Raw genomic sequence first — 25,178 nt, 5'->3', positions numbered from 1 at the left:
TATACAATAGTAGTTGGAGTTATGAATTAGCTTCTTTTTCCTGGCAGAGAAACAGGATCGGATCCAGGGCCTGTAAAGCTCATTGGTTGGGTGCTCAAAACAGGACTGAGTATACAATGGATTCTTCAGTCAGGTGAAACCACAAGTGTTGCTCTATAGATGAGGGAAGCCACAGCTGTGCTTTCTACATACCACTGTATGTAGCACTGTTGAACTGGCAAGGCAGCTTCCTATGTACTCTGATTAGGTTGCCTGCTTGGAAAGGCTAATGGCTGTATTCAGAAATGAGTGGGGCTACGACTTAGATTCTTTCAGCTCAAGTGCCATTGGGTTGTACAGCCTTAAGATATTTTTGCCAGCCCTCCTGGTTAGATGGGGCTAGAAGACACTCTCCACAAAGGGTGGGGCTGTATCTCAACTCTATTGACTGAATGGGAGGAGAACAGGATACTCCAGGCTATTCTCAATTTCCCAAATAGGCTCTCTGATTGGGAGGGACTAGGAGCTACCCTCAGCTTTGTCTATGAATTAATCACAGCACAAGAAGCCTCCAACCCTGGTACTGGCTTTGTTGTGAAAGTGATCATTTCTGTCAACCTGGCTTTTGTTTCAAGTATAGCTGGGCCACACATCTTCCAGAAATTGTCAACAGCTCTTCTAGTCAGACAGGAGTGGAAGAGACTTTTCACAGTAAGTGGGGCTATGACTCTGCATTTGCCTTGGGTGGACAAACTGTGCTTGATGGCCCAAAAAAACCCTCATTTGAGGTTCTAAATCAGGTAGATTTGTATCCTGCTGTGTTGTCTGGTAGAATGTGCTGCCAACTTGTTTCTGCAGATAAGCAAAACTTCTGAATGGGATTATAATTTGGACATCGTAGGTATGAATTCAATTTTCCCAGATCCATGTGCTGGTTGTTGTAAGCTCTAACCCTTCTCCTCCTTTGAAGTCAAAATCTCAGTGATTTTGCTGCACAGATTTCCCTGTAGTCCCCATGGTATGAGATCAGAGCAGGCCTCTCCCCCTGCGCCCCCCCAAAACACACACTGCTGGGGAAATGGTTGTACTCCCTGGATTGCATTTTCCCATTGGGAGGAGCTAGAAACTCAGGGAGACCTCTCTATGTGTTACTGTACCAGTGTAGGGGAGGAACACTGTGTAGCCACTTTTACTACCCTTCTAATTCAGTTTGTGTTGGTCTCTGTGGTAGAGGGGAGTGCTTTAGACTTATCCACGTGTTCTAGGATTCTTTCAATGGCATCTTGTTCTTGAGTAGATGTTAGCTGTTTTTATGAGAGGGAGTGAAGTCAAGAACACTTGTGTTGCAATTCTGATGACATTACACCACCTAAATTTTTATAATTTAATTATGAATTCAAGAGTTCAAGAAATTACTATTTTCTTAAAGTCTTAAGGAAATATTTATAGCTGTATTTATATAATTACTGCTGAATCTAGACCATTTTTATACCTTCTCTTAGACATTTAGAAGATAATTTTTTCTCTCCTTTTGTTTTCCTACTTTCTAAGGCTAAAATCTTCTTTTAGCCCTGTCCTGTGTTGCATTCATTTGTCTGTCTAGTTGTCTATGCCTCATTTTTCTTCATTCATAAAATGAGAATGAGAATAATATTTACCACATTGTAATGTTTTTGAAGGTTAAATAAAATTATATGAGTATATAGGTCAAGTGTAAAAATGTCTGACATGTAGTAACTGCTCACCAAATATTATCTGTATTTACTCACATGATTATACCATCCTAGGCCATAGTACTGCAACTGCTGTTATTATCTACAACAACCAATTATTCATTAGATTTGCTTTTTAGGATTATCATAAACAAGGCTATCTGCTAAATGTGAGTGAGTATGTATCTGCATATGTGTGCATGTGTTTGTGGTTATCTAATCTCAAAAGTTTTTTGTGATATGTACTATTATTCCATTTATGTTGGAGGAAATAGAACATGTGATCAGTCCATAGTCACAACATTGGTGAATGTTAAAATTAGGGGAAAAAATGTTTCTAGTCATCTTTTTTGTTTCATTTTACTTTGTTTTTATTTCAACATAACAGGCAGTAAAATTTTTTTACAGAATTTATTAGCATTGACAATACTTACAAGGAAAAAAAAACTCTAAAAGCAATTTAGTTCACGTTTATGAAATCACTCCAGTTGAACACTTAAACAATAAATCTGTTTCCACATATTAAGTTTGGATCACACTTTAAAATAACATTTGGTAGATATTTATATCTACTGTCTATTTGTAGGGTTTTTAATATAATGTCTCATTCTTGAGATATCCAGCTCTCATTTTCCTAACACAGCAGGGAAGACATATACATGTGTCCACTTAAATTGGAGGGAGAAATAGAAATCCTAGACTGCAAAAATCTATACAAACATTTACCATTTCCAGAACTAAAAGTTTCTTCCATAAAAAAATTAATAACCAACCCCTATAGAACTAGGACCAGGATGCTTCAAATAAAACTATTCTGTGTTATTAAAATATATGATAGAAAGCCTGTTGGGTGATACTTATATATAGTCATATTTTACTTTATCTTCAAAAAAGCTTGATTTGTGACTTGGAAAGTGAACTTTGGAGTGATTGGGTTAAACAAAAATCTTTAAAAGTGCACTTCAGAAACATACTTGAAATAAGGAATAATTAATTTTGAGAAAAGTAACTTCTCTGGCTTGTACAAAAATGAGGCAGCATTTTAAATACTACTTAACAGTATTAAGCTTGGTACATTTTTCTTCTATTGCTATTTCTTCTTTAGAGGTGTTATCAGCAGAAGATTTTCTCTTTTATGTGTAAATATTTTAAGGAATGTTTTCTTAGCTGTTGAAAATGAAATTGGTTGCTATATTCTGTGATGTTCCCCAATATCATCCCTTTCTATTCATTCACAATGAAATGAGTATCTTCTACTTTATTTCTGAAAAAGCTGATACATGAAACTCTCAGTGTTTTGCTGTATGATGGTCCTTTAACATTAATAGAATAAAATGAGGTCTAATGCTTTACTATATTATACAAGGGACAATGGACAAGAAACTGCTCTTTTTATAGATAAGATTCACATTCAACTTACATATTGTTTATCCAACCTATACCTATGTTAACACTTCAAACAAAATGTTTTGTTTCATTTTGTTTTTTTGTTTCCTGGGGAAAAAAAATAGCAAAACTTTCTAGCATGTACATTAAGTGTCACTGCAAAATAGTAAAATAAGAAAATTAATTTTAAATTGCATGAGGTTCTAAAAACAGCTTATCCTTTTAAGATGTTGGGCTGACATGTATATACAATTATTTGGGGTAAACTGGGCTATTAACTGCTATCTTTATTCTCTGAACTATAAAATGGAACTTAGAATAATAGAAAGTTTCACTTCAATGTTTGGCACTTTTTGAAAAAATCATTTACTATGCTAATTGCTTCAAAAAATAAAAATGAGCCAGCTTACACTAAGGCTTATGATGGAGAATAAGAATTGATTTCCAGTAGAAAACTCGATCTTCAAAACCAATGCTATCTTCTATCCACAAATGAAACCTATTATGGATTTAGGGATTTTAATATTTTAGTATCATTTGTCAATTTAGTCCATTTTCATGTAGAAGAGGATCAAAAGAAATTCACACATTTGTGTAACAAAAATAGCAGATTAATACTCTTTAGTACATGTTACTATTTTAAAAGATATATTACCGGACTCTGAGTCATTAAATGATTTTCTTAAGATGGTATTCTTTGGAATCTAGATTTGCTGGATGAATGCCCTTTGGTAATGCAGTAGTTACTGCCTTTTGCTAAAGGTTATAATTTATGTGGGCCAAAAAGCACAGCCTTTCCTGGAACTGAAGAAGCTTTCCAAAGGCATTCATTTGTAATCTTTTACTTAACACTATTTGTTAAGCGAAAACTGTAACTATAAAAAATTCATTTTAATTTCATTTGTTGAAATCAAAATCAAGCAATTGAAAAACAAATGCCAATGTTCTTCATATAATTTTACCACATTGTGGTGCCATAGATAAGGGCCTGGCACGTGCGTATGGTCTTCATATGTTGGTTCCTTAATTCCCTTCCTATCTTGTTTTTTTTTTTTTTTAATTGATTGGTATTTGTATACACTGCAGATTCCCAAACAGCATTAAGAAAGACAAAAATATGATGTGATTTTCACTGAATTTTCCAATAGCTTGTGGGTATGGCCACTCCATGTTGATGCACACAACCTCAGCACCTTTAATTTCCTCTAATTCATTTCTTTTGTCTTTCATTTTCTTTCTTCTTTTCTTTTCTTCTTTCTTTCTTTCTTTCTTTCTTTCTTTCTTTCTTTCTTTCTTTCTTTCTTTCTTCTTTCTTTCTTTTCTTTCTTTCTTTCTTTCCCTTCCTTCCTTCCTTCCTTCCTTCCTTCCTTCCTTCCTTCCTTCCTTCCTTCCTTCCTTCCTTCCTTCCTTCCTTTAGATTTTATTTATTTATTCATGAAAGACACAGAGAGAGAGAGGCAGAGACATAGGCAGAGGGAGGAGAAGCAGCTCTATACTGGGAGCCCAATGTGGGACTCGATCCTGGGACTCCAGAATCAGGCTCTGAGCCAAAGGTGAGGCTTAACCCCTGAGCCACCCAGACATCCCTGTCTCTCATTTTAGTAGCCATCTTGAGGGTTATATTTTCTAGGATTTTTGAATTTGGTTTTACATAGTTAATTCCATTAGCGGCACTTAACTTAGGTACTGATATTTTTCCTGTATCTATGGGTGTCATTATTCTTCCAATTACTTTCTAGTGACTAAAAATCTAATTCTAAAAATAAAAAAAAATAATAGTTATGAAATAGTATATCTTCCATAAAAATGAAACAAACACATCTGGATCTACTTCCTTAGCAAAGCTCATCTGATTATTGTGGGTTTTGCCAAATTGAGGAATATAAAAGCAGATAAAATGACAATAGATCAAAAGAACATTAGTTAAAGTATAATTTTAGTTGTCTCTCATAAAATGTTAAGGACAGGAGAATGAGGTTAGTTTTTCCTATTCATCAGTTTGACTATTTTTGGTGCAAACCATATGAGAAAAAACTTATATACTTCATTTAAGTTAATCTGTTTTTTTTAAGTGAATCTGTTTTATGTAATAATTTGTTATATAGAATTCAGCCCTTGGTTCTGTGAAAAAAAATGTCATTATTTGAATTGCTACAAAATACTTCCATGGTTATTTTAATTGAAAAGATTTTATGTGAGCTTTATTTAAGGTTTGAAAAGAAGAATGTAGAAACAGCTTGAGAAAAAAATAAAAGGGAAACTCAACCCAGGCAATATAGCTTTTTAAACACTACACTTCTAATAGTTAATATTATGATAGTTTCAGTGTAAATAATTATGGAAAAGATGGATGAAGCAAATTTTATGTTTTTTCTGTCAAGTATTTCTATTTTGGATGTCAGTGAACAAAACTGAAACTTTATGATTAATTGTGGAAACTTGAGGGATCCCTGGGTGGCTCAGCGGCTTAGCACCTGCCTTCCGTCCAGGATGTGATCCTGGAGTCCCGAGATCGAGTCCCAAATCAGGCTCCCTGCATGGAGCCTGCATCTCTCTCTGACTGTGTCTCTGTCTCTGCCTCTCTCTCTGTGTCTCTCATGAATAAATAGAATCTCTTAAAAAGTAATAAATAAATAAATAGATAGATAGATAGATAGATAGATAGATAGATAGATAAATAAATAAATAAATAAAAATCTTTAAAAAAATTGTGGAAACTTTATGTTGTATTTTCCTTTTCAAAAGATCACCAGATATCAGAAATATACCTAATATAATTTAGGAAATACAGAGTCCACAAATTAATTCTTCCTATGAATTAGATTGCCATCCACATGAATATTATTTAATCCTAACTATATGTGTATTGAAACTTTTACAAACTGCTTTTATATTCTAGAAAAATACCAAATTTTTCAAAGGTGTACAGTGGTATATTCTACAAGAAGGTGGGCTATGAAAAATTAAATTCAAGACCCAGAGTTTCTAAAAGCAATGAATCCTTTACAAATGTTTGCATTGTATAATTCATAAAAATAACTGGAGCTAAAGGAGTTTTTAATTATTTAATCTTTGAATTGCAAAGCAATATTTATAGTTCTTGTTAATAAAATACTGCTCATTTGTAGGACTAGTTTAAAGTGAATTAAGGATATGACTTTATTAATTTACCTAGTTAAATTTGTATGAATGGACTTTCTTCCTTTTTTTCCCAAAATAATTTCTCCTCATCATTTAGATTTCAATTTAAGCATTATTTCTTTAGAGAAGTAACTTTCCAAGTCTGAATTGGTCAAGTCTATCATAATATTTTTGCCTCTCTTATTAATTATCATGTTGCAATTTTATTCTCTTCCATATGAGATAGTAAGCTCCATAAAAAAGAATGATTTATACAAATTATTATTGTTGTTGTTGTTATTATTATTATTATTATTACTGCCTGGCTTGGTACAATAGGCAGAAAGGTACAAAGTAGGCACTTGCTTATAGTTATCAGTTGAATGAAACTATTTGAATAAAATCTCAACATAAAAATTGCATTGTTGGTTCTTATTCAGAGGCATCTATCTAGGCTAACAAATTTTGGAGGGAAAATTATTAGCAAATGTTTATATAGCACTTATTATGTACCAGGCCCTATTCTATTTACATATATTTACTCAATTTGTAGATAAGAAATCTATATGCAAGACAGTTGAGTAACTCATTTAATGTCACAAAGGTAATTAGATGAAGGTGACCCAGGATTTAAACACAGAGAATCTAGTTCTAGATTATATGCTCTATAGCTCTATACCCTTTGTCTCAAAATGGGGATGGGTACCACATAGTCATGAAGACCACCTAAAGGCTGGTCTTTTTAATTATTGTATAAGAACCAGAAACCTAGGGAAATTTTGGTGGATTTTATTTATCAGTATTTAAACTTTTATATAAGCAAGATAATATAAACATTGAATGAGAAGATAAGCAACATACAACATACACAGAGAAAATTCCATGCATATAACAGGTACAATGGTTAACGTGTTTGACTCTTTTCTATAAAATATTATTACAAATCAGTAAATAACGAATTCACTAAAAAAATAGGCAGATATGAATAGGCAACTAAGATTTGAAAACTCAAATGCATATAAATGAAAATATGTATCTTCGACTTTACTAATAATCAAAAGAAAATAGATTACATTACAAAGGGATATCATTTTTCATGAGAATCACATTGAGTCTAGTTTGTTCTCAATCGGTTTCACCTTAAGAAACATACAATAGAGACCTAATTGTAAAATATAGATGTGCCATGATGTTCATTAGAATGTTGTTTTGATAACCCAAACTTGCAATAAATGCTATCAATATTAGAAATTGATAATAAAGTATGGTTCTGAGAGATTGAGAAGCTTGCCTGAGTTTACATGAATTGTAATATTTAATTATACTTTGATTTCATAGGAATAAAATAAGGAGGCTTTGTGATTTAGTGGGAAAAATGTTCATTCTTGTGCCAATTCTAATATGGATTTTCTCTGAGGCATTGGAAAATTGGACTTTGAACACTGGAAATTGGCCTTTCATATAAAACAGATACAAAGATTTTCTTTGAGGCATTGGAAATTGGACTTTCATATAAAACATATACTGTTTTATATGAAACTATGATAATATAATTTTCATATTATTTATAGATAATTTATGAAATAGGCTCTATATATTCTTACTAATATCCCCTCAATGCAACATAATAGCTTGATGAGTTTTTTTTTATAAGGTGAAAATTCATCTTCCATTTTGTGATTTTTATGTTTTCCTCCAGTGATGTAATTTAGAGCATTCATACCCTGAGTACTTTGGTTTATTAACCAGATCATCTTTTATTATAGCCCATTATGGTAGATCTAATGTTCAACAGATTTACTGTACAAAAGTTACATTATTATTTTTATTTTCTGCATTTTTAATTTGATTATTTTCTTCATTATAAGGAATTTTTAAGATTCTAAGTTATGGAATCTGAAAACCAAAATCTATAGAAATATGCTTATGCTAGCCACTATACTAGACTATACTATATTATATTCTATCACACACTTTAGAAATAGCTAAGCAAATCCATTATTTTTTATTGTAATCTTTCATTTTTGTTGTTGTTCTTATTAAATCATTACTTTAAGAATAAAAATAATATAATTTTTAATATAAAGATCAAAAAATTTTCATCCATAATCTCACTATCCAAATACAAACAGTACTACTTTGATGTATTTCTTACTGGATTCTTACTGAATATATTTCATAAAATTATAATTAGGGTACATCATTTATATTAAAAAATGCATACAGTTCTTTTACTGACATTGCACTTGTATTCTAATAGCATTTTTTATGTTGTAGTATAGTTTTACAAACACATTTTAAAGGTTTTATACTACACTCTTAACAGGAAAAAAATATTTTTTTTTTACCATTTTCCTATTTTCAAAATTTGAGTTACTTGAAATTATTTTACATAATACTTCACTATTTTTTGTATTTAAAATGTATCATGGATTTAAAGAAATGAATTTACTAGATCAAAAAATATGAACTTTTCCTGACTTTGATAAAGTTTCAATAATCTAAGATTACACTGATATTCCACATCCTTGCCCTAACTGGATATTACCACTTTGAGTATTCTTTTAAAAATTTTCATGGATTAAAAAAGTAATCTTTAATTGTATATTTAATTAGAATTTTTAAATAGTTAGTGAGATTGACATTTTCCTAATTCTGATTTAATGTTTGTATTATCTCTTTTGAGACATTTTGATTTTATATTTGCTTATTTATCTACAAGATATTTTAAAAAATTTTTTAAAATTTATCTTTTATATTTCCTACAAATATTTCCTATTTTCAGCTATTCTCTTTTGATTTCACTTGTTTTAACATGTAGGGACTTTTTTTAAAGATTTTATTTATTTATTCATGAGAGAGACTGAGAGAGAGGCAGAGACATAGTACACAGAGGGAGAAACAGGCTTCCTGCTAGGAGCCTGATGGCAGGACTCGATCTCAGGACCCCAGGATCACAACCTGCGTCAAAGGCAGATGTCCAACCATTAAGCAACTCACATGCCCCCAACGTGTAGAGATTTTAAGTGTTTTTAACATTTCAGCTCTTTCTGCAAATTTATACTTTGAAAATCCTATTTAGAAATTTGAAATATTTTCTAATTTTCCTTAATTTAAAAAAAAAATTTAACTCATTTTGCTGGTGTGTTTATATCTAATGAGGTACAGGTAAATTAAGTGTTTTTTCTTTTTAATTGACAATTTTTCTAAAACCATTTTTGGAAAATAAATCTTAGCTATAGTGATTAGGTATATATGTCTTTTTTAATTAAAAAATTTTTTTTTCTTCAGATCTTCTATGGCTATTCTCACCTATTTTTTTGTTTTTGTTTTTTAATTCCAGATGAAAAGTGAGGCATGATTAAATGAGTGTGGTTTGGAAATTAGAAAAATTATGGATCTAAGTCCAGATCCGCTACTTCAAACTGTGTTGCGCTTGGCCTATTGACTTGAGGATAGGAGTCATATTTAATACTCTGTAATACTTTTGTAATATTCAGTTTATATCATCGGGACCTCATGGAGTAGGAGAGGCTGAGAAATAAAGAGACATTACAATAAGGTTTAGAGCGTTCACAGGAATAGTATGTATTAGACACTATTTCCCTCACCAAATTTTTTTTTAAACATTTTTTTTTATTTATTTATGATAGTCATACAGAGAGAGAGAGAGGCAGAGACACAACAGGCAGAGGGAGAAGCAGGCTCCATGCACCGGGAGCCCGACGTGGGATTTGATCCCGGGTCTCCAGGATCACGCCCTGGGCCAAAGGCAGGCGCCAAACCGCTGCGCCACCCAGGGATCCTCCCTCACCAAATTATATCTTAAATCCCTTAACACAGTTTGGTCCATTTGTTTCAAGTTCATTATTAGGAATATCTGCTATAGCATGAGGGTTTAGAAAGGTTTGTGTATTCTAACAAAATAAATATATTTTTTTAATTTATAAAGAACTTTTCTGATATATTATCTCATGTAATTTCAAAATAACAAATTACATTAGGAACATTATTCCTAGGTTCTCATGAGAGAATTCAGACTCAGAGATGTGAAGGGATTTATCATATTTCACCAAGTTGTAACTGTCAGTTTGGACTGATTGTAAGCTTCCCACTAATTATATTATGCAGGACTTTGTTATCCAAATGCAAGAATTTCCATCTTTATTTAGACTGTGAGAAGTTATATATTTCATGTGTGTCTTTGAGTTGATAAATAATTGAAATACTGTATCCTAACTTGTCATTTTCCAGTTGTTGTATTTGAATTGGTCCTCATGGAACAAAGTCATTGAAGGTTAACAGCAGTCCAGAAGGTTCTGGTGTATAACCACCTGTGTCTCTGATCTTAGACTACCTGTCTTCACCACTTGTTGTCTGTTTAACCTTCCTGTGTTTCAGTTTCCTCATTTAAAAAATGAGAATGGAAAAAAATAAAATAATAAAAAAATAAATAAAAAATGAGAATGGTAATAGTATCTATACTTTGGGCTCTTGGTAGGATTAAACAGATTAAGTGCTTAGACCATTTCTGGGCACATGATGCCTGGGTGGCTCAGGTTGAGTGTCTGCCTTTGACTCAGGATGTGAGATCGAGGCCCACATCAGGCTTTCTGCGGGGAGCCTGCTTCTCCCTCTGCCTGTATCTCTGCTTCTCTCTGTGTCTCTCATGAATAAATAAATAAAATCTTAAAAAAAATTTCTGGCACATGATATGGCCTATATAAATATTATTATTGTTATTATTATTATTATTATTATTATTATTATTATTATTATTCTCTTTAAATTAGCCAGTCATTAAATTATATTATTATTAACATAAGCAATGCTTTGGTTTCTTTATAAAGATGTCTGTGAAGGGGCACCCGGGTGGCTCAGTCAGTTAAGCAATAGACTCTTAATTTCAGCTCAGGTCATGGTCTTGGGTCATGAGATTGAACCCTGCATAGGGCTCAGTGCTGAGTGTGGAACCTGCTTAAGATTCTCTCTCTTCTCCCTCTGCCCCTTCTCCCCACCTCCCACTTGTGCATTCACTTTCAATCTCTCTGTAAAAAAAAAAATGCTTGTGAAGTTATCAAGCAAAATACAATACTCATGGCCATGAAGGCAGAATGAAGCTCAAAGAACCCATGAAAAACATCTGTCTATATTCCAAGAAACTACATTTAGAATGTGGCACACTATTGACATTAACAATGCATACAATAATTGTATTATTTTACACAAATACTATTTATCTAATATGATACTATGTATTAAATGAAATTATTAGGAAATATTCTATGGAAACCAATATCAATTGTGTTTTCCTAAATCATATAGGTGAGAATTGATGGCAGGAATAAGAAAATAAAATATATATGTGAGAGTGATTATGTGATCTTTGAATTGGTCACATGTTATTTCCTAATTCCAGAAATGTGATCTTAGAGGTATAATGAATTTTTAATCTCAAGGGGAAAAAAGTCTTCTTTTTTGAAATAACAATTTACATTTAAATAAAATACAATTATTCATGTCATTCACTATTTACCTAAGAATATGTTAGAAGATAAATTTAATCAGCCAAAGAGGATTTAGAGGATTTTCTTTCTGTGAAACTCCTTTGGAAAGTTTAGGACTTCCTTTTCTTAACCTTGCAATATCACTATAGGTTAATTTATGTTAAGATTTACAGCATGAGGGCTCTCATACATTAGAATTATTTAAGGTTAAGTTTCCATCAACACATCACCACACATTTTTTTCAATTAAATTCTAGTGTGTTGCCAGATATAATTAGTCAAAGCAGACTTACCTAATAAAAACAAATTCAAAGTAATCAAAAAACATATTGCATATCACAATGAAGATATTAAATTATTTACTGAACAGTTTATTATTACTTTACCTTTATTTATGGTAGTAAAAATATGCAATTCTCTTCAGACTCCCATATCACCAATAGAAAAGTGGGTATGTTTCCTCTAGTTAGACGATTATATATATTGCTAAAAATTCAATGATTCAATCAACAAACTATTATTAATTGCTATATAAGTCTGCAGTACTTAGATACTGGCAATATGAAGATTAATAATGCAGCATCAGCCCCAAAGGAGCTCAAGAGAAGGCCAGTGGAAAACACAAACACAATGAAAGGAGCATGAACCAAGATAACACTGCAAGTTCATATTGAAAATGCAATAAATGATTAAAGGAAAAAGATATATAGCAAGGATATAAAAATAAAAATAAATATCAATATCTTTGTACATTAAACATTTATACATTGGTGAGAGAGAACTAAAGCCAAAGGAAGGGATTAACTGTAGGATTGATTGATTTTTAACTGCAGTTTTCACTTATTTTCATTTCATTTATTTCTTTTCACACTCAATGTTTTCCCAGTTATGGAGGGAAATTGGAGCAAAGTACACTGTATGAATCTAAGGGCCAGAGCTACAGCTTTTAAATCCCACTGGTCTTGGGATGCCTGGGTGGCTCAGTGTCTGTGTGTCTGCCTTCGGCTCAGGGCATGATCCCGGAATCTGGGATTGAGTCCCACATGGGCTCTCTGTGGAAAGCCTGCTTCTCCCTCTGCCTGTGTCTCTGCCTCTCTCTCTCTCTCTCTCTGTGTCTCTCATGAATAAATAAATAAATAAACCTTTAAAAAAAATCCCACTGGTCTGAATAGGAAAAAAGAGGGGTGAGGAAGCTAGGTGGGCAAGGGGATTCTGAGAGAACAGAACTAAAAAAATCTATATGAAGTGAATTTAAATCAGATACTATCATAGAGAGTATTTGTGACTTGATAGAACTGAAAATTCACAAAAGAAATGCAACACAAAGAGACTAGATATTTGTAAAATATGTAGGAAATAATAAAAGATGTGGAGAAGAGACTGAGAAATTCCAGAACGTCTCAAATGAGTCTCCAAAAGAAAACATATATATAAAACAAGACATGATAATGGAATTTTGTAAAATTGAAAAGTGGAATGATCTTGCAATTTGAAAGTGCATGTTAGGGACATATGGGTAGCTTAGTCAGTTGAGTGTCCAACTCTTGGTTTCTGCTTGGGTTGTGTTTGGGGTCATGGGATTGAGCCCTGTGTTGGGCTCCATGCTCAATGGGGAGTCTGCTTGAAACTATCTCCCCTATCCCTTCCCTTGCCATCCCCGCCACCCCTGCTCACATAGTTGCACTCCCTTTGTCTCTCAAATTAATTAATTAATTATTTTTTAAAAAGTGCATGCTAAAGGCCAAACAGAATAAATAAACATGTTCCTTAGCTAGTCACATCATGGAAAAACCAAAGAAGTTAATGGTAGACGATTCTAAAAGCCACTTGGAAAGAAAAACAGATCGTTTAGTGGGGAAAAGAAAAAGATTGACAGTAGACAATAGACTAAAAGGAGTAATGTCTTAAACATTTTATGTGAAATTAACGATGTGCCTAGAATTTTATATGTAGCTAAACCAGCCCTAAAGAGTGAAAACAAATGGAAACACATTCAAATATTTAAGCACTGAGAAAATTTATAATCAATAGATGTTTATTAACTATGTCTTCAGTAACAAAAGTAAAAGAAGAAAATAGAGTAATAACAATTTTTAATGTATTATAAATATAATTAATTGCTAACTTTAAATATACCTACATATATGTATGTATATATATATATTTTTTTTTTTAAACACACTACAGTGGAAAAAAACTTAAACAGTATTAATTACAGCTGAATATATGAGTGCCCTATGACCCAGCAGTTCTATTCCTAGTGATATACCCAATAGAAATGTGTATATGTGATCACCAGAAGACAAAGCAGATGAAAGTTGGAAATGGAACAAATATGGAAATGATCATCATATTTGAGTAGGAAATATCCATCAATAGTAGAATTTAAAAATAGACTGTGATACATTTATATGATGGGTTATACTATAAACCATTGAGGATGAATGAAACTCACTCATACAATATGGATTATTTTCAGATACATAATGGTAAGCAAAAAAAAAATGCCTAATGGATGATTTCATTATTTTAAAATTCTTAAACAAAAATATTCTGTGCTACTAGAAGTCAGGATAGGTCACCTTTGGAAAAGTAGTAATGAGTTTGGAGGTGGGCATAAGAGGGTCTTCTGGGAGCTGGTAATATTCTGATTCTTAATGTAGGTGCTGGTCATCTGTGCATTTGGTTTGTGAAAATCATACAGCTGTACAGCCATGAGATGTGTACTTTATACATATTATACTTTAATAAAAAATTAAAATTCTAGAAAAAAACATGAACTGAAATTTTAGAAAAAAGAGCTTAGAAAATAGGATGAGGTTCAATGCATAATTCAAATATGTTAATATTCCTGTCTTATATGGTAAGAAGGAAATTATTTAACTTTAATGTCTGATAGAAATTATGTATGGGTGTGTGGGCATGTCTTGATAGTTTGTTCTATGTTAAAAATGTAAAGATAAACATTAAAAGAATAGAAATCCATTTGAGACCTACACAATTAGTAGATTAGGAAAAAAGCAGAAAAGAACACATCAGTCTAAGAAAACAGCAAATGAGACAAAAACACACACAATACAAACAACAACAACAAAAACATGAAAAGCATACTAAATGGAGGCACTTGAGTGGCTCGGTCAGTTAGGCATTTGCTTTTGGCTCAGGTCATGATATCCAGTCCTGGAATCACCCAGCCTTGGACTCTCTGCTCAGCAAGGAATCTGCCTCAGCAAGGAATCTCCTCTCCTCACCTTGCTTGGGCTCTCTCGCTCTCGCTCTCGCTCTCACTGTCTCTCAAATAAATAAATCAAATCTTTAAAAAAAGCATACTAAGCAGAAAAACAGAGTAAAAATCAATCCAAACATTTTCAAAAATCATATAAATATAACTTGATTTGTTTCCTAATAAAAGGCTAAAATTATTATATTTGATTAAAATTGTAACTAATACTTTTATAAGGAAAATATCTTAAAAAAAGAAAAATTAAATATAGGGGTGCTATACATCTGCTAGGGAAATACTAAAAGGCTTGTGTCTGTAATATTAATGTTAGACAAAAGAATTTAAGAGGAAAACATGAATAGGTATTTTTTTAAAAGAACAATACGGGCAGCCCCGGTGGCGCAGCGGTTTAGCGCCGCCTGCAGCCCAGGGCGTGATCCTGAAGACCCTGGATCGAGTCCCACGTCAGGCTCTTTGTATGGTGCCTGCTTCTTCCTCTGCCTGTGTCTCTGCCTCTCCCTCTCTCCGTCTCTATGAATAAATAAATAAAAAATCTTAAATAAAAAGAAAAATACATTATGACAACGGAACAATCTATAAAATATTAATACTCAATAATTTGTAGACAAATTCCAGAATAGATAAAGCTAACCAAATCATAAGGAAAAATAGACAAGTTTAGAATCATGATGGGATATTTTAATATACTGCTATCAGAATTGAAATGTCAAACAGACCAAAAATTAAAAATGGGTGTATGTGATTTGAACAAGTCATCTCAAACCCTTCATTAATATCTCTTTATTAAACAGAATATATTTTCTTTTCAAATACACATGGAATATTATGAAAATTGACTATATGCTTATAACAAAGAAGTCTCCCTAATTTCAAGAAATCCGTCCACTAGAAACTACATTATCTCAACACCATAAATTAGATAGCAGTGAAAATGCAGAAAAACATGTTTGCAAGCAAAGAAATATATTTCTAAATAATGGGTTAAAGGAGAATTCATAATAGAAAGTAAGAAATACATAGACCTGAAAGACAATCTACCTCATAACATATGGGAAGTATCTAAATCTATAATAAATATGAAAGCTATCATGTTAAGTATTTTTTATTTAAAATATTCTTAAATATGGGAAAAGTTATGTGAGCATCTTCCTCTAGAAGCTAGATAAAGAACAATAGAGTTAATTTGGAAAAAGCAGAAGAGAGAAAAAATATAGAGTAGACAATAAATTAATAGGAATACAAAGATATGGAGATTTTAAAGCTCATTCTTTAAAAGTTTAATAAATGATAGAGGACTCTTACATGAAAGACAGAATAAGATTTTGTTTCTTGAAGAGCACAAACAATATTTAATTGTGAAAGAAAATCTAACTATAGAGCATAAAATTGTTTAACAATAATATGAAAAATGTTAAAGAATTTTGCCTTTAAGGAATGAGACCAGTATATTAGGAAATTTAGATGAAATGAGCAATTTTCAGGGATAAAGATTTAGTGATTATAAAACTAAGATAGAACTAAGTACAATAGGAAACCTGAGTAAGGTGGCAAGTAAATTAACTCCTCCACTTTGCCCCTGGGAAAGGATAACTGATATACATATATTTCTGTTTTTTTTTTTTTCTTCCTCCAAGCAAATTCTACCAAACATTCAAGGAAGAGATTACAGATGACCCTTGAACAGATGAGTTTGAACTGTGTGGGTCCGCATATAAGCAGAATTGTTCCCTTAAATACAGTACAATACTCTAAATGTATTTTTCTTCCATATGATTTTTTTGGACATTTTCTTTTCTCTCGCTTACTGTTTTATAAAAATATAGTATATAATACATAAACATACAAAATGTGTTGGATATTTATCGATAAGGCTTCCAGTTAACAACAGACTATATTAGTAGTTAAATTTTGGGGGAATCAAAAGTTATATGTGGATTTTCAAGCATGTAGGGGGTCAGCACACCTAAGCCCCACATCGTTCAAGGCTCAACTGTATTCTCATATTTTACAAATTATTTCAAGAACAAATAAAGATGTAAAGCCAGATTATTACATTTATTAGTGTCATTTTAAGATCCAGCACAGTCAGGAATAGAGAAAAATATAGGCCAATTTCACTATAAACATATATGCATAAATTAAAGCAACTCTAGAATGGCACGCATTTTAAAAAACATTATGACCGAGTAGATTATTATTCTTAAATATGGATATATTCATTAAAAGACTGGTAGCTCTAGAATTTCCATTTAAGAAGAGGTTGGACAGAGGGCTGTAAAAACACTGTTAGGGGTAGATGTGGTTGATGAGACTGATAAAGGGATTAAAACTCTGCAAGCCACTGTTACGATAGGAATTTCTGTTCTTTCTGTTCTTTGTCTCTTTCTTTCTTTCTTTCTTTCTTTCTTTCTTTCTTTCTTTCTTTCTTTCCTTCCTTCCTTCCTTCCTTCCTTCCTTCCTTCCTTCCTTCCTTCTTTCTTTCGTGAAGGTATTCATCTTTCTGAGGCTATAACAGCAGTTCTGTGGCTAGATTAAGTGACTTGGAAAACAACAAAGATTAATAAGTACAATGGTGAGATAATAAACAGCATTTCTCTAGAACCAATCCACCCTACAGATACATATCAGAAGAAAGTAGTAGACACAATTCACTGTAAAATAGCCTATCAAAAACAGAGGACCAGCTTCCTGTTTTTGAAAAAAGAGTTTAATGATTATCAACATTGTTTATGAAACAAGCCTACATGAAAGAATATTAATATTCTTCTTTAGGAATATTTCAGGCTGTGATTTGAGAATCATATATGCTCCTCTATTGTAAAAGATACAGAGAAATTGAAGTGGTATTGGGAAAAAATATTAAATGATTGAAAGTAAATGCAATGAGTTATCTGTAAGAAATTAGGCCTTTTAAAAAATATCAAGGGTAAATGGGAGAATACTAATAAATATTTTCAAACATTCCTATCATTTTCACTTCGAGCAATTTGTACCCAACATTAAAAGAAAAAAAAAAAACTGCAAAAAGTCATTGACTATAACTAAAGCAGTGACTATAAAATAAAGAATTAATGTGTATAATGGTCACTTCTAAAGATCAGTAAAGAAGTATCAACACTAAATAGTTCATTTATAGAGCGTAAGAAGTCAGGGCCCCAGAAATGGCCATCTCTAGAAATTCCTTTTTCAACAAATACAAACATGCCCCACTTTACTTCTACAAAGAATTGGAATCAGCAGGGTTCATTTCAGCTTTGCATTTCTGAACTCATTTTTTCTCATATCCACATCATATTTATCATGAAGCTCTTATGAATTTTAAAATCTATTTTTGAACTAAGTTGTCTGACCAGAGCACTACTTGTTTTGAAAGTACTGGTATAGTTAAATTCTTTAATAATTGTCCTATTTCACCAATGAACAATGACAACAACAACAAAAAAGTGGAACAAATTTAGGAAAATAAAAAAATTACTAGTTTTTCTCCTAAGAAGTATAGCTTGAAGGAAAAGATGGGATAGACTGATTATATCAAGCAGTAGGACTTAGCTGTGAAGATTTAATGCAGAAGGAACATTTTTTTTATATCTTTCTTTTATATCTTCCCTTTCATATTTTAAAATTCTACTTCTGTGGAAAAAGTGGCAGCTATTGCTGATTGTGGGTATCTGGACTTGGAAAATTGCAATCAGAAATAAATCTCTCAAGGAAAGACCTTGCGTTCTGTTATTATGAGTCAGCACTCTCCATTATGGGACACCCAGGCACTGACATTTCTGTCTAACCTTCTAGATAATGGATTTACATGGCTGTTTAATCTTTTAAGGAAATATAAAGACTCCTGAGATTACATGTCTATGCCTCTGTAAATCATGCATTAGTGGCATTCAGATACAAGAGGATGCCTTTTCAAGCTCTATAGTTTTGTACCCGCCAAATAATTAATGGTTAACACCATTTTATGTTATTTGTTTTCTAAAATTGACAAAACATTAAAAGACCTAATTCCCAGCTATGATTAAAGTGGATTGGAATCAGTGTAAAAATTTAGGAGAAATTCCAAAGGATTGGAATTATCTAGAAATATGACAGTTTTATTTTTATTGAGTGTTGAAATTAACTATATGACCTTCTTCTAGAGTAAAACTTTTCAAACTTAAATGCAATACGTATCACCAGGGAGTCTTTTAAAATCCAGATTCTGATTCAGTAAGTCTGAGATGAGGCCTGACATTTGACATATCTAATGTACTCAAGTGATATTTGTGGTGCTTGTGCAATGTACCAGATGTCAGTAGGAAGTATGGAGGTTGGATGTTTGTAAGCTAGCCTCCATGGATGCGCCCCAAGTTTTGTGTAACTATATGAAATTGATCACTGTGTGTGTGCACATGCTCATTTTCAAGAGAGGGAATCCCTAAATTTTATCACATTCTTAAGACTTGTATGACTTACTGCTCTGAAGTGTTAATAAATATTTCCTTGATGTATTTGGTATGTTCTTTGTAATGCTAGTCCCATAATAATGACTGAAAAAGGTAATTATATGTTTGGCAAACTCTATATACTGTCTCTCTTTTGTATATTTAAAATTAATATTAATATGTTTAACACTCCCTAGAGTTTTATACCTACTTAAATTTTCTTTAACCTCAGCATTTCTTAAACTGCTTAGTAATGGGATTCTTTTTCTCAAGTTTTACCAAATAATGTCCATGAACAATAAGAGAAGACTTTAGCTTCTCCTCTCAACTTGGGAGAATTCTTATAGGATCCAGAGCTTCTCAGAGTATTTTAGTGAGTCAGCTTCCTTTTACAGAGTCTTGCCTTCCTCATTTTCTTCTAGGTGTGTCTTCTGGGAAAATTCCTCAACAAGTCTACATGCAGTTCTTCATGTAAGGTTCTGCTGCCAAGAATCAGTCTAAGATATGCTAATATTACACCATTGCCATATCTGGCTGTATTTATTTATCTTCTTTTATTTTCTTTGCAGTATTTATCATTATCTGAAATTATTGTACTTATCCATTTCCTGCGGTTTTGTTGTTGTAGGCTTTCCTGGGTTAGACTTTTTTTTTCCTGTTCAGCCCTGTGACTCAAATACTAGAATTATGCTTAACTAATGATAAGTCCTGTAAATTTTTGTTAAATGAAATTGTGAAGTCTGTATTTGTGTAAAAATCATTGGAGAATAATTATCATGTTCACAATAACTGTATAGGAAATGGTTTTTAAAAATATTTATATATGTAATGATACAAATTTAATTTCCTAGTAAAGATTAGAGTTTTGATATACCAAAAGGAAAAACATAACAAAAGGAAAACAAACAGAAAAAAATCAAAGTGAGCTTGAGAACTAAATTCAATAGCTTTATCCCAATAAACATTTAGAAAAATTGTTTTTTTTAAGATTTTATTTATTTTTTTGTTTATTTAAGAGAGACAGAGAGAGAGAGAGAGTGCATGAGCAGAAGAGAGAGGGAGAAGCAGGCTCCTCTGCTGAGGTTATGACCAGAGCCCAAAACAGATACTTAACTGACTGAGCCACCCAGGCACCCCACAGAAAACTTGTTTTATATTAATTTACCTAATATTTCATTCTATATTTTAAGAGCCAATGATTTTATTCAATATGTGGGGAAGGCTTTATGGATACTTTTTATTGACTGAAGGTCTACTTCATGCCAGACAAAAATTTTAGGCATATAAGCACATCTTTTTAGATTTTCATATATTATTTGCAAATATGACATTATTATTTGCAAATAAATTAGAAGTTGAGGGAAGCTAAGTATTTGCTTAGGGTCATGTATCTTGTAAATTAGGAAATCCAAATTAATACTCTTTTTTTCATTCTGAAGTCAGTTAAGGCAACATGTTTTCTTTTTACCCCCTTGCATGATCTCAGTTGAAGGTGGCATAGCACCTGGCTGTCTTTAATCAACCAAAATTGTTTTGTGAAAGGAGCCCGAATTCTAGGAGTCGTGAAACTGGGACTCTAGTCTCAGCTCTGCCAGTTACAAACCATGCTGTCTCGGGTTATTCACCTTATCTGTCGACTTCTATACTCTTATTTATGTAAGAATAAGAAGGCTCAATTGTCTTTTAGGAGTCCAGCCAGTCTTCAGTGTTTACTGGCAGAGTAAGTGTTGGGAAACACAGGCATTTTAGGGGCAGCAGCAGAATGAGAAGGAGTCTTGGAAACAGTGCATTTTCCAGATTCAAGTAGGGTCACTCTGGCAGATGCAGCCTAGAATCTGCTGATGGTAGAAATAGTCACAAAATGTAAACTTGGGCAGATGATCGATGACAAAAATGTCCTGACAGTGACTATAAGTGATTATTCTAGAAAGCAGGGCAACCTAATGACAGAGAACTAAGGTGCAGGTAATATAGGAAGTAGAGAGAGGCCACTAAGAAAACTAGTAATATGTGGAATGATCTCCCCACAAGGACTGAGGATCAGAGGTAGAATCCCATTCTGGTGGAGTAAATATAAAAGATGAAGGCCTGGGACCAGGATGCAGAAGTCTTACTTGCTAGTACTTAGGCCTGGCATCAGAGGAACCAGCAAACTCTTGACTTGGTGCTCGGCTGCAAAGTTAACCAAGGCTCCTTAGGTTTTCTAGAGCTAGTTGTGGGTAGTTCCCTAAAGTATATTAAACGCTTAATAGAGAAGAGTGGTCCTATCTGCAGAATATAAAAATATTCTGTGAAGAAGAGGCAGATGTGGAATCTTGACTCTACCATTATTTTCATCAAAGTTTTTCCCAAGGTTAAGGCTTATATATCTTATATATATTAAACTTTAATCTTTTTAATTTGATTCGTTAGGCAGAGTCATATTAAATGCAGTTAATTGCTTATAAACCTTCTTTTAATAGTCTTACTGCAGCGTTGTAGGGCATTCCCCAGTATAAAGTCGTCTTAAAAAATACAAATGAATTTGTCTGTATGCTCATTGCTTTTTTTTTTTTTTTTTTACAGATTACTTAATCATAATAGCAGAGAGCAATTCAGGCCACTAAAGGAGTAGAAAACATAGGTGGTAAGGAGGGAAAAGTGGGAAAGATCTGAGACACTTGGTGCTTCATGAGTATGGAGGTTTCCAATAGTAGAACTGACAGTGTCAGAGGCACTCTTCATTTTAAATGTTGCATTTTAAAGTTTTGAAATGTGACTTATTATAATGTTAATTTTAATTTTATAAAAACTATCAATATTCATTCTTGTTTTGCTGTTTTATACATAACCAAATGTCTCTTTAATGAATAAGAATACTTAGAATACTGTAATCTATTGTAGGGTTATGGTCTCAGTGCTATCAAAGTTATTCTTTGAGTTCTGGATTTCCCAAAGTGGTCTCAAGTCAAATTCCACAAGATCAAACTTGATAATATATTTTATGTCTATCACATTGCACCAGTGTGTTTAGCTATAATATTTATATATACTGGTATATATACCAGTATTTCTTCTGGTTCCTCACAGGAACTACAGAACCTAGAACAACCCCAAGTTCACTCTTGGCCTTTTTGTAAATACCTTGTGGTAGGTAGGAAATTCTGTGCAGAATTCAGATTGAAGAAGATAAAGTGAGGTGAGGTGAGAGTTCAGGAAGCATATTAGATGAGCCAATAGCACAAAGCAAAATCTGAGCAAAATGAATTCTCAAATCCAGGAAATTACCCTTTGATCTTTTCTCCTTTGATCTTCCGTAGAGATTTTGCAAATGAAGCCATCTTCATTAACCATGCTTCTAGAAATAAGTTAACTCTTCAGTATATGTAAAGGGTATCTAGAATACCAAGAAAAATGTCAATAGAAGTAGATTTGTACAGTTATTAATTAGGTTGACATGATAACCTCAGAATTTCATAATTTTGTTTTGGAATAGTGTTCCCACTTGCAAAAGAGAAATGCCAGTGCATTTCGAGGTTATTTTGTATATTCTATTTCCTCTTTGGGTCAAGAGTCCATTGGCAGTATTTGTTCTTCTCATGTGTCAAGAGTATGAGTGAGATGCATGTACTTGTGGTCTGCTCATATAGATAAGAAGTAGCAAGGAGAACTCTGAAAAATATCTCCCTATGCCTGTCGGTGAATTATACATTCATTTTCAATAGGTCACTACACTGTTCTTTAAAAATGTTTAATGTACTCATTAGATATTGAATTACACTCATTGACATTTTAGCTTGAATTTCTTTAATCTAAACGTTGATTGCCAAGGCTATTTTTACTAAAGAGTAAGTGCATTATTGAAAGAATAAATGAGGAGTGGAAGGAATATTTATAAATCAAGAAGATCTTTATGGCAGACATGGGTGGTATACTTTTGCTAGCTTAAGAACAATTAAAATTTGGGGTTTGGAAAAAGAGGTGTTATAAAATGAGATTAAAAAAAAGAGGGGCACTGAAGAGAATCATTGTCCCCTTTATAGCTTTTCTCTGATCCTTTGTGCCAATGAGAATGATCTGGGTCCCTCCTCTGCTGTGCACTGGGGAGCTTCTATTTTATGACTGAAAGATGACATATATTTTCTCAAGGGAAAGAAGGAAGTGTTTGAATGAACTATAATTTTATATTTGAGGGAGAAAAAAAGGCCATCATTCATAAAATGAGAAATACGTACAAAATGGTGATTTAAAAAGTAAGTTGAAAGTGCTGGAATGGAACTGCAAAAAATGAATGAAAACACTTTAGAATATTTACAAGAAAATACAAATTATGTTTACAAGAAGTTAGAATGGTCTTTTAGTTTCAAATAAATATAGACCTACTATCAAAGCCACAGCTAATTTAAAAAAAATTAAAAGAGAAAAGGAATATTCAAATATTAGGAGTTATCTAAAAGCATTATTCAAAAAATCTTTAATTACTTTTATTATTAATGCTAAGTATTCTGGGTATAGTACACAATATTGTACATGAGTAGGTCCATCCATCTGATATGTGCATAGGCTGCTTTAAAAGTGCAGTGGGAGGTATTAGTAAATGCCACTGAAATACATTTTTTAGGTGTGGTTTGGGTAGAGTTGATAGTACATAATAAAAATGAATAACTCCAATCTTCCTTTCCTGTTTTCTTTCTTTTAAGCAGAGTTATTTAAATTCTCTATATGATTAGAATACATGCACTTTTAAGAAAGCATTCTGCAGAAAGTAATTGGGTATTTTCCACATAAATCTTTTCACTGGTGTTTGATATTCTTGGAAAGTCAGCTGATAGGCATTTATTGCTATCACAGGAGCCCTCCAAAGAATAAATTCATAGTTGTTTAACAAAACAAAGTAATTCAATGAGTTCTAAATAAATGTAATCTTCTGAAAGAAAATTTTGTTCAGAAAGCTTTTAAACCTTAAGAAAGCAAAATGTATAAACGCGATCTACTTTTGCTATGAGAAGCAAAAGTAGATCATACTGAATAATCTGAATAATCATAGAAAACTTATGTATATCATTATTCATTTTGACATAATTTTACTAGAGTAGCAGCATGAAGTGGTTTAGAGCAAAAGCTCTTTTTTTTTTTCAATTGAGGTATAATTGAAATATAACATTAGATCAGTTTCAGGTGTACAACACAATAATTTGATATTTGTATACACTACAAAAAATCACCACAATAAATCTAGTTTCCCCATCACAAAATGAAGTCACATAATATACAATATAGTATTATTGACTAAAGTCAACATGCTGTATGTTACATCACAAGACTTACTTTATAACTGGAAGTTTGCACCTCTTGACCCCTTTCACACGTTTTGACCATTGTACACCCTCCCTCACTTTGGCAACCACCAATCTGTTTTCTGCATCTATGAACTCTGTTTTGTTTTGTTTCTTTATTGTTTTCCTTTTTAGATGTGACATATAAGTGAAAACACATGGTATTTGTCTTTCTGACTACTTCATTTAACTTTAAAATCCTCAAGGTCCATCCATGATGTCACAAATGGCAAGACATTATTCTTTCTTTTCCCTTTTTCTTTTTGACTAAGTAGTATTTTAGTGTATGTGTGTATAAATATATTTCACATCTTTATCCATTCGTCTGCTGAACACTTAAGTTATTTCCATGTCTTGCCTATGATGAGTAATGCTGCATGAACACAGAGTTGGTCGGGTGCATAAAATTTTCAAATTAATGTTTTCATTTTCTTTGAAATAACATCCAGAAGTGGAATTGCTGGATCATATGGAGTTATATGTTTAGTTTT

General features: G+C 32.4%; 1 protein-coding gene across 6 annotated transcripts in view; it reads left to right on the top strand.

Annotated features, from left to right (window-relative positions):
* The window catches only part of CTNNA3 (catenin alpha 3), a 1,664,912-nt gene that overhangs the window by 1,183,774 nt on the left and 455,960 nt on the right, over positions 1-25,178 (top strand). The gene's annotated exons all lie outside the window — the stretch shown is intronic.

The sequence above is a fragment of the Canis lupus genome, chromosome 4 (genome assembly GCF_048164855.1).
Source record: "Canis lupus baileyi chromosome 4, mCanLup2.hap1, whole genome shotgun sequence".
Classification (NCBI taxonomy): Eukaryota; Metazoa; Chordata; class Mammalia; order Carnivora; family Canidae; genus Canis; species Canis lupus.
Note: the sequence above shows the minus strand (reverse complement) of the source record. Positions and strands in the feature narration are given on the sequence as shown.